The sequence below is a fragment of the Aedes albopictus genome, chromosome 2, assembly GCF_035046485.1.
Source record: "Aedes albopictus strain Foshan chromosome 2, AalbF5, whole genome shotgun sequence".
Taxonomy (NCBI): Eukaryota; Metazoa; Arthropoda; class Insecta; order Diptera; family Culicidae; genus Aedes; species Aedes albopictus.
Window position 1 is genome coordinate 41897696 of NC_085137.1, and position 13707 is coordinate 41911402.

General features: G+C 40.0%; 1 protein-coding gene across 4 annotated transcripts in view; it reads left to right on the forward strand.

Moving 5' to 3' along the window:
• LOC109421318 (uncharacterized) overlaps positions 1-13707 on the forward strand; it is a 77578-nt gene that overhangs the window by 42161 nt on the left and 21710 nt on the right. The gene's annotated exons all lie outside the window — the stretch shown is intronic.

The window sequence follows — 13707 nt, forward strand, 5'->3', positions numbered from 1 at the left end:
CCAAATAGATAACAAATTCCAATCCCAGGATGACGAGGTTTCATTATTGTTCTTTGTCCATCAGTCAATCCTGTAATCGTATTTTTTCTGGCGGATTGACAAGAGTTCGCAGCATTGGTTGCTTATACCTTGAGTTTGGTCGCTGCCCGAAATAACTGGAGCGCTACAAATGCACTATCAAGTTCAGGAACAGATGTACAAACCGCAGTATAACATACAAAATAAACTGACAAAATGTTCACACTAATTTACAAACGTAACGCCTCCAAGACTTTCTTCTGGAATTAATCCAGATGTTTTCTCTAAGATTCTCGTGGAGTTTCTTCAGGATTTCTTCAGGAGTTCGTTCTGGGATTTCGTGTTTTGTTGCTGCTATTCCTTGTAGGACTGCTATCTAAGATTCCTCCAGGAGTGTCTTTGTTGTAGTCCTCCAATGGTTCCATTTGAGATTCCTGGTTCGTTACCAATGATATAAAACAATCAACGGATTACTGTGACTGATAACTGAAAAATCATAAGATATTTTGTCGGAGCGCTTGCTGAAGCTTGTAAGTGTAGGTATTGATTCCAGATATCAAACATTACATAAAAATTGAAATAACAATCAATTTCCAAAACTTTGGAATTGAGAATATGTTATTTTGAATTTTCGACAATTTTGTGATATATTATTTCAATGCTTATGTGGACGACATAGTACCTGGGTACCCACTACCCAGCACCCATTAAGACCCTTCTAAGATGTTAACTGGGCGCACCACGATGGCGAAGGGCGGGTTCAGTGAGCCAATCTGGGTCATATTGACCCCAACATCTTACTGAACAAAGTCGGGCTCATAACGGTTGAACTGTTGGTTTATTCGGAATATTGCTAGTTTATATGAAACAGCAAGGTGGATAACAAGGATTCTCTGAAACATCTTAGGGTATGAACTATAGACCTATGAAACCTACTGAAATTTGGAAGATTTACTTTGGTACACAATATACCTTTTCGTGCAATGATCAGCCCTCCAAATTGTTCTTCATTGAAATTCATTTGTAAAACTCTATGTGTTTTTGCAAATTTGTTTTTTATTATTAGAAATTCTCTTATTTCATATTTTTCCGAACCGCAGTGTGTTATGGGATTTCGTCCGGGTGCCGTTGTCGCGCGCTTTTCCTCCCTTACGTTGAGCGCATAGTGGCTGAGGTGCGATGCAAAGAGATAAGAGATCGGATAAGCGTCGAAGCACACTCTGTGGAAACTATATGCAGAACGCATGAACCGTACATAGTAGATGAGTTGCGATGAGTGCGGTGATGCGATGGAGCTGCTTCGACGCATGTGATCGCAAGAGAATGCTTGTCGGGTATGGATTTTATGATTGCGCTCGTTGTGTATGTAAAGCAATGCGGATTTAATGTGCTGGGAATGCTAGTAGGTAATATAAAATGCGTTAATATGTTGTTAAACATAACTCAATGCTTTTTCACATGACATGCATTTTGATGGACCAGGCGTAATAAAAATTTATCATATTGTCTATCGATCACTATGTAAAATAACATATTTCATTGCATATAAAATACCTAGTATTCCATCAAATCGTTTAAGTTTTTTACTGCAAAATTTTGTTATTATATGTGTATAAGAAAACATTTTATTTTCCCTGTTCGGTTATGTGCATGTTATTCATGTGCAAGTTAGAAAGTTTAAGGTTTTATGGTATTCAACTTAATTGCTAAAAGGATTCTGATTGAAAAGTTCTGCTTTTTTCTTTGTCAGGCAAAACTAGATCGCTTAACGAAAACAGTGTGACATCAATTTCGATTGATACTCTTTTACCTAATAAAAGGACTGTATCTTAATTATGAGTACACCTGAAAGTTGCTGTATCTGAAAATGTTTTATTTGTTTTGTAAATCAAATTCAATTACATTGTTTATTGACCATCAGAAAAGCCCATGGTATCATTTTGTATTTAATTTTTCGTGAATCTAGCCAGCTCTCGCACCTTCTTCTTGGTGTTCTTCATAAGGTTTCCTCTGCTCCTCTATCCTTTTGCCGTAGTTTCCCTTTCATCAAAGCCAAATACTTCTATATGTGCCTAATTTGCGGGCAATTTGAAGGGTTCATTGCCTTTTCCACAAATTGGACATTGTTTTCTTCATACCAGTCAAAGGTGTCACGCGCATAGTGGCAGGGTGCCATATCCGATCAAAATAATGTAGGACCGTTGTGCTTTCAGATGAGTGGCAGAATTGGCTTCTGGAGGCATTTCTTCCGGTATATTTCGACGTTCGTACTTGGGACGATGAAGAAAAGTGACGATTTCGTACCACTTTGACAAATTGCTTGCCAAACTAATACATTTTCCAAACTTTTTTTTTTGCAAAATATCGATTTCTCCGAATTTGGAACATCAGTGCCACGCTTCACAGTGAAAAGCTGTGCCCCTGGAAGTGCCTTGTAGTCCAATATGACATACGTTTCATCATCCATGATTATGCACATGTAATTTTTGCTCAAAACATCGTCGTACAGTTTCCGAGCCCGAGTTTTCACATAATCCGTCAGAATTTGACTGTTTTTTTTGGACATTTCTGTTTTGGGTAAGTCTTCAGGGAATTACGCTCTTTGGCGCGCTGAACCATACCAATAGTCGTTCCACACTTTTTTGCGCAATCTATGATGCATACCTCCTTTTTTCTTTTGAAGATTTTGCAAATTTTGCTGTCTAAATTTGACTTGGAGGCACCTGGTTTTCTGTCGCGTCCGGGTGAGTCTATCAGTGTGTTATGCATACTGAATCGTTTGACAGCATTTTGGACAGAAAAAACGCTAACACCTCCAACTTTTGCTAATTTTCTTAGCGATAATCATTTTTCATAGCAGTACCTGGTCACTATCGATTTTCGCTTCTCATCCGTAAACACTCGCGTTGCTCCACTTGAGGAAAAACTTTAACTTTTAATGAAGGTTATCTTTTGTTTACAACGCTAGCAACACATAAACACACAGCAGTTGTCAAAATAAAACTTAATCTTTTTAATACAGGGCCTCAAAGGTGTACTCATAATTAACGATACAGTCCTTATGATGAATATTGTGTACTTATTAGAGACATCTTTTCTCGTAGATATCGCCGAAAATTTTGTAATAAAAAACCTATACTCTTAAATAATACATACTTGCCGATTTTTTTTTTCTTTTTGCCGAGGTCAGCACAATCAAGTAATGTTTTCATGCCGAAAATCAGTATAACAGTCTCATATTGATTTAAATTGAAATCAACACTCAGATAGCCCAGTTCGAAAAGTAAAAATATGTGTATACATGAAGACATCGCTCACGCGGATATAATTACATGTTATACATTCTTTTCTTAAATAATTAATTCAATAATCTCAATCTTGTACAGTTACACCAGATTTTTTTTTGAACAGATCGGTTTTTGCTATTATAACAGGATCAAAACTGACTAAGTTATAGCAAAAAAAACGGCCCGCGCAAAACAAAAAGCGGGTGAATTTTATCTTTACGCTCTTATAGATGAAACGATCATTTCACTAACCACATCCAAAGAAGCGCTTCAAGATACAAGCGACTTCATCGATCAAATCACGCGAGTCGTTGATGCGCACGAAATAGGCGAAAAAGGATGTGAAAACAACATGCGCACCCTCATTGAAAACCTCATGCACTATGGCCTATCAAATATCCCTCTTCTCATCTCATAACTTATCGCATCCGATCGCATCTCACCTTACCCACTATGGTCACAGCCTTAGTTCGATTCTTTTGCTATTCGGTAGTGAGCATTTCGACGGCGGCGCACCCAGAGGGCATCAGTGTGTAATGGGATTTCGTCCGGGTGCCGATGTCGCGCGCTTTTGCTTTAGTGGTTCGATTCTTTTTCTATTCGGAAATGAGCATTTCGTTGTGTTGCGTTTTTTGTAGCAACACTGAACGATATCCTGACGTGGGTGATCAATTGTTTGCTTCTCATATGAAGTGAACAATAGTGCTTCAGCTTGCATGTTCGGTCGTTTGCAGTTAAATATTTGGCGACTAGCTTCCGCGGTTCGATTCGAAATAAGTGACCACCTGACGTGGGTGATCGATTGTTTGCTTTCCGAGTGAAGCGAATGATAGTGCGTTAGATTGCATATTTTGTCGCGTCGTTTGCAGTAAATATTAAGCGACCACCTGATACGGGTGGTCGATTGTTTGCTTTCCGCGTAAAGCAAACAATAGCGCGGCAACCAGCATGACACGAAGGTCATATTACTTATCAAAGTGAATCCAGACCCAACGATACCTTTCCTACTAACAAACACTCCTTCCTGCAGCCTTTGGTGGAGTCGCAGCGGTAAACGCGGGCCTTCACTTAACAAAGGTTGTTATTAATATTCCTTCCCTCTTCCAACCTGACTGCAAGGACGTGGCCGGCGCCGTTATTGTACCGTTAAAGAGAGTCTCTGAAGCGTGCACAGTGAGAATATTGACCACTCCCAGTCAATTATTCAGTTGATTCATTGTGCAACTGTCATTGGTTCGGGTCAATCACGGAATAGCAACCATAGATGTGTGCAGTCAGTCTAAGCTAAGCTAAGCTATTTCATATTTTTCCGAACCTTCCAATCAAACCCACCTCATGACGAGAACAACTAATAACTGCCAAAAACACTACGTACCTATGTAACCAATAACTAATATGCTTGATCGCTCCTTATAATCTCAACTTATTACTGGTGGAGCGGACTTGGTGTGATTGTTAGAACACTTGACTATCACGCCAAGGACCTGAGATCGAATCCCACTCCCTACAAACTCGCAAAATGTGAGTTCTTCCTTCGGAAGGGAAGTAAAGCGTGGGTCCCGAGATGAACTAGCCTAGGGCAAAAAATCTCGTTAATACAAAAAAAAAACTTATTACTATTCTTCCTTCCTGGCAACTTCTTGGCCAAATAAAAAAATAATTGTTCAATAATTTTTTGCGCATTATGTTTACAGCTGAACTATGAATTTAGTTTTCATAAGGGCGAAAACCTGTATAAAAGTGTGCGATTACAACAAGTCGAGTTGGTGTCTTCGGTGCACTATTTCTTCGATCTACGCTGAATAAATGCTCCGAAGATAGCGAGTTGATTTGGTGCAATCGCGCACTTTTATTTGCGTTTTCGAGCTTATAAAAAATTCTGCGACAGTCCTGTAGTGAAAAATCTAAGCAGTGACCGGCACAAAAAATATCCACCATATAATGATTGCAGTTTCTAATAAAAACTATATGTAAAAATGATAAAATATGCCTTTCAATGAATGCACTTTATCCATTTTACATAGTTTTAGTAATCTGTGTTGAAATATTTGGTTTTTGAAGAATACTGTGATTTCTGTAAAGATTGAGAAAGTTGCTTAAAAATTGGGTATGACAGAAAAAAAGATCCACTTGGCAATTAATGCTAAAATTTCGAAATTTCGTCAAATCTACCACTTTTTGCTTCTTGGTGTATGCTGTTGTGATGTTTTTCACACATGAAATTTATTTTGACATGAGTTTTATCAATTTTAGGGTGATATGGGGCGAATTTATTTTACGTAGTGAATATCATGGGTCAATTATCCCTAAACTACAGAAACTGTATGTAAGCATTTATGAATGCTATTATTCTACAATATAACAATTTGTTCAGCTTGCAGACATGCAGGGATGTACTTTTTTGACAAGTTCTATGAGTTTTGGTCGACCAATGCTAAGAAATTCATGTGTCTTGAACTTCATTAAGGATTTCTTGATAAATCAAAACATTCTCACTTTTGTGTATCGCAATAATCACCTCCATCTGTTTGTGAAAGCTGTATCACATTCTACATTCTGGACTACATTCTATCATATACACTTCTACATTCTGGACTACATTCTATCATATACACTTACATAAAATAAATTCGCCCCATATCACCCTAAAATTGATAAAACTCATGTCAAAATAAATTTCATATGTCAAAAACATCACAACAGCATACACCAAGAAGCAAAATGTGGGATAATTTGGCGAACTTTTAAAGTTTCGGAATTAATTGCCAAGTGGATCTTTTTTTTCTGTCATACCCAATTTTTTTCTCAATCTTATCAGAAATCCCAGTATTCTTTAAAACCCAAATATTTTTCAACACAGATTACTAAAATTATGTAAAATGGATAAAGTGCATTCATTGAAAGGCATATTTTATCATTTTTACATGTAGTTTTAATTAGAAACTGTAATAACTATATGGTGGATCTTTTTTTGTGCCGGTCACTGTAGATTCGACAAGATATTTTTCCAGTTACAACTTAAACGTATCTTATACAAATTTATTAAGCAATTCAACGAGGAAGCTTACAGGAAGCCCGTCTGTTATGGAATCGATTTTTTTCCAGGAGTACCATGAAAATTTCGTAAATGATGCAAGCTGGTAACATGTAGTATAACCAAAAATGTAAATTCTGTTCTGGCTCCTAAATTTATGCGATAAATTAGGTACGGTTTGATGCAAAATAGTCATTTTTTCAGCTTGTCAGTCCCTTGGCAAGCGAAGGCCCATCAATTTAACCCCACCCAGTGGTTTTCGTTTTTATCATATTTTAGCCGAATGTGAAAATTTTCAGACTTCATGTTATAGCATGAGCTATCATTTGGCGGAATTCGTAGGTTCCCTCGTTATTTGTGTAAACAAAGCTTTCTTTAGGTAATAACTGGTACAGACACCCTAACTGTAGCCAAATCAATTCCCATTGAATCGATTTTTCTCAATGTTTACGTTCTGGAAATAGGCCCTTTTCAAATGTAACGCGAGATATCAGTTTTCAAGCTTAAGGACAAATGAATGGAAAGCCCAACTTCTCTTTAACGAATTCTTCTCCACAACTTATTGAACTTCAAGTTATTGCATAGCGTAGTATGGTAACTGTGTAACCTCTGGAGGGTTCAATAATGGGAACATGGTGTCATCGACAACCTAAATTTCTTGAAGACATCACATTCATTAGTATAATTTACAAACTCTACCTATGCTCATCAAATTTTATCGGGTTTGATGTGAAATGCCACCGTATCAATTTATCACATTATCAGCCTGTTGTGAATCAGATTATCTTCGTGACTGGCGCTATGATGATTTCAGAAATTTCTCGGCTCAAAGTGCATAAATGCAGTCTTATCTTTTTTTTTTGTTTTTTTTTTTATTTGTGAATTTTAACTTAATGCTACTTCTTCACACGCAGTCTTATCTTTTATCTGACAATTATTATGGATAAACGATGAATTTTCAGTATGATTCAATAAATCGAGGTTTCTATATAATCAAACAAAAACCCAGTGTCTGTTGCATCAGCCAGCCAAAGACAAGATAAATAGCAGAAACTGCGCAGTTTGATCAGCTGTGTCATAGAACAATAAGTTTCTAATAAAGACGTAATGTACCTACTTTGGTATCGTTTGTCATTGAATGACACCAATCTATACCATCCTGAGATTTCAATTGCGCAATTGAGCGACCTGGAATTTCTTATGTTTTCTAAGTGGGATTGTCGGTTAATACGAACACCCATTGAACTCCATCGACCTCAGTTGCCTACCCAATTCGAAGCGTAGCAACTTTCTCTTGACTTTACGCCTATTCAAGCTCACTTCTGCTAGTTCAATAGTTTGTCACCTAATCGTGAACCTCCTATAAAAACCCACGTCAGAACCTTAGCCGTCGTCGTGTCGTCACGTCGTTGAAACACGTAATTGTTGACAAACGTCGCGGCGCGGCGCGGCTTAGCCACTTTTTGTGTTTGTGTGAATTAGCATTCGCTTATCATCGCAACCGAACCGAATTATATGTAGCTTCGCACTTGAGTAGGTAGCTCACCACGCCGCCACACCACTTTACAGTTAATTTGTTTTCGCGTTCCGCGCTACCGGTCGGTGGCGCGGCATCGCGGTGCTCAGTCGACGCCGACGACGACAACACTATACTGATCATCATCGTACAAACAAGTTCATCATGGGGAAGGTCTACTGTCTACATACCTAATGGGGTGGATATTATCTGACGAGCGAGGTTTTTTCGTTGTTTGTTTTGATTCTCTTGTTCGTTTGTGCACCGCGAGCAGCACATACGTGACGACATTGCTTGTTCAAACGAATCAATATTTACTGGTTTCGTACGTACATCGTCTCCTAACATCGAATGAGAAAAAAGCTGTTAATTCAAGTTAAGGTAATTACACAGTTAGGCTGTTCCATTTCCTCATGCATAAGTTAAACGAAAGCCATGCGAAAGTCACGGAAATAGAAAAAAGTAGTCATTTCTAGGAGTTTTTCCTGTACTGCCTTGAACCTGATGGTGATGTACTGTACGACAAATAGCAGAGTGACCTTCATACTTTGTTCGTGGGTTCAACAACAACAGCTTGTTAATCGATAGAGTGCCTAGTAAAGGGTAACCATTAGAACTCTCCACTTGATTGCTTACAAATGTTACGCCACGGTGATGGGAAACTTATTGAGTCATAAAGGATAATGAATTATAATATCAAATAAGTATCATAGCGTTGTACCTATGGTTCAATGAAGGATTGCATAACATGACATAGAAAACTTGACATTTTGCTTCATTCCATTTGAATGTTTAAGGAAGATTTACATCAATATCCATTCTTCGAATTTTTAATGCAATAATGGGATACTTACTTAGGGTTTCGCGCCACTTGGGCGGTGGCTTCTATATTCGTCTGTTTTCCACAATAACTCAGTCAATTTTGAACCAATTGATTTGAAAGGTTGTACACGGGTAGATACTATACCTATCTTACCACATTCCAAAAGTTGTGTCAATTAGTTCAAATTTGACTGAGTTATAGTGGAAAACAGACGAATATAGAAGCCACCGCCCAAGTGGTGCGATTCCCTACTTGATACTTGATGGGCTACAACTCGTAGCGGTAATTCTTCGCCGAATAAAGCAGCCTTCTCCACTGGTTTCGATCCTGGGCCAATCGCTTCCAGTCGCCCGGTACGTTTAGAGTCCTTAGAACGAAGGTCCCTTCCTGATTCTCGTTCTTGTCGTTCCTTCAACCGCAGGGTCCGATGTTGATCGGCCCTCACGAAAACCCGCCTGGTATTCACCGACGAAATACTCTTCAATCAACAGGCCTCAGCCTGCTCAAACAGAATTCCAAACAAAGTTTGGTACGCTGAATTGGGAAGTGTTATTCATCTGTAATTCACGCACTGAGACATCCAACCAACTAGCAGGTAGCTCTTCCTCTTCCCATATCTTCAATAGAAATACGGTGTTGGACCCGACTACCGTGCTTGAGCAGCTCGGCCGTGAGTTCACCTCTTCCAGCAGCCTTGTTATTCAGCAGTTCTCTAATTGCTTCTTTGACCTCGTTTAGCGTTGGAGGTTTTACAGCCTGTCCGTCGTTTCCCACCATTTAAGGTGAATATATAACGAAGCCACACCTCGAATTTTCAAGAGCACAAATCTGATGAACCGAATGTCGGGTTGCGCTGAAAAGTTGATCGATTGGTTACCCGCTGGTGGTGACCAAACTATCAACTTTTCAGCGAAAACCAACATTCGGTTCTTCAGATTTGTGCTCTTGAAAATTCAAGGTGTGGCTTCGTTTTATATTCACCTTAATAATATCTCAAAGTGCTCTCTCCACCTGACAGCTACCATTGTTTTATCTGTCACAAGTTTCCATCACGGTCATTGCATAAGACGGGTGATGGCGCCGTTTTTCTCCGAACGTCATTCACAGTTCTGTAGAACCTCCGCATATCATTCTGTTCCATACTCTCGTTTCCCTGTCGCTCTCTTTTCTTTTCAACATCAATCGCCGGTTGCTAGAGTCTGACACGTTTGATATACCTAGCTCAAATCTTTTACCCCAGACAAACATGTGATACGAGTGTGATACACGTACAACTGTACTCACTGTCAAGAAAATTCTAACAAGACTGACTTGAACGGAGAGAATTACCAGTGTGGCACTCATTTCAAGCGCAATTGTACAGTGATTCCTGTATCACATGTGTGTCATAAGTATTACGAACTCCGAGATAATGATCTGAGTCCTAGAGGCGGGACAGCTTCTAATACCGACTCTAATACTGTCTAATAAATATTAATACCCTAATCTTCACCATCCACCGACACATTTTTTGGGCAGTATGTCATGACTTTTCATGCAACAACCAACTGTCACGAAGACGCGAAGTGGAAGTACGGTTTGTCCGTAATGTTAATACAATTTGTTTGATTGAAAACTTGTTTTACTATTGTTTATTTTAGGTGTGAAAATAGGCTCTGATTGTGTAACTTCGACAGCGGTGTATCAGATCAGCAGATCGCATGGTCAGGAAACGTAGATCGCAGATCAACTTTTGCGTACTAGACATACGTACGGATACTACCACTGTTTGGGTCGGCGATCGTGCCTGCCAGCAATATGTCCAGAGCTGTTTTTCTTGATATGAGAAGCACGAAAACGGAACGTTATTTGCTAAAATCCTACCCTCATTGTCCCTAATACAGTTGAACAATAAATAGGATCTACTCTGCCTCTGACATGGCAGGATGGCAAAAAAATCAATTATTTTATTCCATTAAATTCACAACCACACTACGTATGCAATAGTGCCCTGGCATGGCTTACTTCGTTCGAGTTCAGTTTGGCCCAGATATTAATATTTCCTTATACTGTTAATACCGCTAATTATTATTAGAGCTGTCCCGCCCCTAGTCTGAGTCAATGTTTGGACCATAGACCCCTAACATCAATTACGTCGGAGAAGTGGTGGCCATCTACAACCATGGTCGATTTGGTTCGCTGTTTTGGTGACTCGAGGTGTGCGTAAATCCTTTACACTTAGATAAAATCACCGACTTCGGTAATATTGTACCGAAATCTCAACCGTTAAGTTTTGTTTACCGAAAAAAATCGGTAAGCTGGCAACATTTACCGAACTTCGGTAAACGATAGCATTTTACCGATTTTTTGTATTTTTTTACAGAATTTCGGTAAAATCCATTACCGAACGCTCAGCAGTTGAGATTTCGGTAAAAATTACCGAATCGCGATTAGCTGTGTTGCGAGCAAAATAGGTTTTACTAATGGTCATCTCCCTGGCAGCAGCAAAGATGACTACTCAGGTTGTTGACTGGCGTCACCGATGATTTTTAATAGGTCTTGACAATACATTTGTGAAATGCATCCTTCACGTCATCGGTTTTGTGGTTGTTCGGCGTAGATATTGATCAGGCTGGTGGTTAAAGAATCTGCCTGCAATCCTCAATACGTCAATGAGCTCGCTTCATGTCTCATTATGAATCTGATCTCATGTTCTGCCTTATCGCTGCCGCTATGGTAGACGTTGGGACTGCTTCTGACAATGGCTTTTTCCCTTTCTTCACCCAAATGGTCATCGTTCTCGACTACTGTGTTTCTCGTATACTCGATTGCTACAGCTCGGCAACATTACATCAAATTGATCCTGTGAACAACAAAAACTTTTGAAACCAAAGTTACACTGTGGTGCATAATTGATCGGACAAACGCCGATTTTCATACAAAATGGCCAAGTTTGAGATGCTGTAACTATGGTTTGCGTTGATGGATTGAGCTCAATTTTTGACACGGAACTACTTATATGCTGAATTTTACGTATACAAGATACAACATTTTTCCGTTCACAGGTTTGGGCGTGGCAAGGCGTTTAAAATGTGCAAAAGTGATCGGACAGCGGCATCCCTTTGATTTACACGCGTGCCGCTGTCCGATCACTTTTGCACATTTTAAACGCCTTGCCACGCCCAAAGCTGTGAACGAAAACATTTTGTATCTTGTATATGTAAAATTCAGCATATAAGTAGTTCCGTGTCAAAAATTGAGCTCAATCCATCAACGCAAACCATAGTTACAGCATCTCAAACTTGGCCATTTTGTATGAAAATCGGCGTTTGTCCGATCAATTATGCACCACAGTGTAACTTTGGTTTCCTATGATTTTCATAACGCCGACTATGGACTATAGTTGAATTTCTCGCCAGTTTCGATTGGGTTAATGGGCTACACGAGCGTGATGTATATAATGCCGCTATGACTCTGTTACACATCCTTGGACATGTAATCGAAAGGCCCTAAAGACTAGTACGCCTAAAAGACAACCATGAATAACCCTTGAGCTTCATTGACTAAAGGCTGTGAAAAAAGCTGCTCTCAAGCGGAGATCATTATACGAGATTGAACACCACCTACAAGAAGAAAAGTCAACTTTGCTACAGGCAATATCAACGTAGAATTCAGTAGAACTTGAAGAGCAATCCGAAGTCATCTTAGGGGTTTGTGATTGAACAGAGAAAAGAAAGCGGTCTGTTTACAACTATGACTTTCAGTGGAGTAGTTGCAACAGAGTCTCGAGAAGTACACAGCTAGTCGCGTTCGGTAATTTTTACCGAAATCTTAACAGCTGAACGTTCGGTAATGGCTTTTTACCGAAATTCTGCAAAAATTACCAAATTTCGGTAAAATGTAATCGTTTATCTGTCAAATTTTACCGAAGTTTGGTAAACGTTGTAAGAAGCGGCTAGCTCGGAGGTATACCTTCTCAGGGTCGGTGGATATCTGCTCAGGAAGACTCACAACCCAAATACGGTACGAAACAATGGCAGACACACACTGGAGGACAAAGACGTTTCTCACGCTGTAGTACAAAAACACCTCAACAATTATTACATTTACTTAAGGCTTTTTACGGCATCATCAGCATCGGCAGCCATGTTGGATATGTGGCTCGAAATTTCAAAGTGATAATTCTCAGCCACGAAAGCGAATATTCGTATGAAAAAGTATCATCCCATATGCTCACTCGTAGTAATTGCGATGATACTTTTTCAGCTGCGTTACTGCAGAATTATCAGTTTATTATCACTTAAAAAACGCGAGGCAAACAATCATTGAAAAGTAAAAAGTCAATGGGGGGGGGGGGGGTATTCGTTGCGGCCGTTTAGCAGCTAACAATGATGAAAGTCCACATGCATGCATTGAATGATGGTTTGGGCAGAGAAAGCTTGGATTACCTGCCATTCCGATTTGATCGGGTAGCCCGTCCTTGTCGTCGCAAGCCCTGAATTCCGGAACCAGGATACCGGGAATAGACCGTGGTCAACAGGGTGCAAATTGGCTCTCGACGTCCAACGCGCTCGTGAACGGGGTAGTAACACATTGGATTTTGGGTACCAGCAAGCGGGGCAAGCCCATCGGTCCTCACTGGTACCCTCACCTCAATAACGACCATTACTAGCTCCCCGCCACGTGTGACTCGACAATATCGTAGGGCTTGTCGGCCACCAGCACGTGGCTCGCCGATTCCCTGTACCACCTTAACCGCCAAGGGGGGGGGGGGGATGTTGCGTTTCAGCGACTGATCGACAGGATTCTATTGGTGCGTTGTCTCAGCGTCGTCCGAATCCCTCGACTGCAAAACTGGACTCGAAATTCTCGTAGGCGCACTACACCGTCTTCACAGGGATTTTCCGGTCCAAACGGGATTCATTTCGAGAAGCAATCTCTAAATGGATTGCGACGGTCACGATTGTACGTCGTTCATCCGAACAGCTTCACTGTCCAAGACTTTCTGTCCGTCCTCCTCCTTCTCGCAAATCGGTGATCTTTCTCGTGG